Genomic DNA, 950 nt, shown 5'->3' on the forward strand with positions numbered 1-950 from the left:
AGAACAGGCATATTCATCACGAACGCCACTTTACAGGATAAAAGATACGGAAGAAAAAGGTATATAGATGAATGTCTGTAGCCAGTTTGGATGCAACTACCGTGTGTTGCTTTCCATCTTTCTCCAATACTAGAGAAATCAGCAGAAAGCTATAGACTTATCACTGCAAATTCATCAACATTACTAGAAAACACAACATTGAAAGTTAGAGTATCTATACATAAAGATATCTCACATAACACTCCAGTCACCCTATCAATTTCACAGTTTCTTAGTTCTATCTGGAAGAAGTACTTCATCAAATTTTCAATGTCAAAACACGAATTCATGCCAGTCTATGAGGGAAATAGAGTCTTGAAGGAAAATACATGCAAAATGAAGGTAGACCTGTAAAAGCCCACTGGATGGCAAAGAGGATCCCTGGCTCAAAAAGTTTTGAAAATACCATTCTTTGCTCTACCGGCAGGATTTGATGGCGTGATGTCTCACAGAAAGTTCTCCGCTCCCCGACATGGGTCCCTCGGCTTCCTGACTCAGAAGCGCAGCAGCAAGCATCATGGAAAGGTGAAGAGCTTTCCTAAGGATGACCCTTCCAAGCTGGTCCACCTCACAGCCTTCCTGGGATACAAGGCTGGCATGACCAACATCATGCAGAAAGTCAACAGGCCAGGATCCAAGGTGAACAAGAAGGAGGTGGTAGAGGCTGTGACCAATGTGGAGACACCACCCATGGTGGCTGTGGGCATTGTGGGCTACGTGGAAACCCCTCCAGGCCTCCAGACCTTCAAGATCGTCTTGGCTGAGCACATCAGTGATGCATGCAAGAGGCATTTCTATAAAAACGGGCATAAATCTAAGAAGGCCTTTACCAAGTACTACAAGAAACGTCAGGAGGAGGATAGCAAGAAGCACCTGGAGAAGGACTTCAGCAGCATGAAGAAGTACTGCCA

General features: G+C 44.7%; 1 pseudogene across 1 annotated transcript in view; it reads left to right on the plus strand.

Annotated features, from left to right (window-relative positions):
* The first annotated feature begins 459 nt into the window (after positions 1-459).
* Positions 460-950, plus strand: part of LOC105515298 — a 9308-nt pseudogene continuing 8817 nt past the window's right edge. The window contains exon 1 of the transcript XR_001002294.1: positions 460-948. The product of XR_001002294.1 is annotated as a 60S ribosomal protein L3 pseudogene (transcript). The remainder of the gene's footprint in view (positions 949-950) is intronic.

This window comes from Colobus angolensis, unplaced genomic scaffold (genome assembly GCF_000951035.1).
Source record: "Colobus angolensis palliatus isolate OR3802 unplaced genomic scaffold, Cang.pa_1.0 Scaffold2587, whole genome shotgun sequence".
NCBI classification, from domain to species: domain Eukaryota; kingdom Metazoa; phylum Chordata; class Mammalia; order Primates; family Cercopithecidae; genus Colobus; species Colobus angolensis.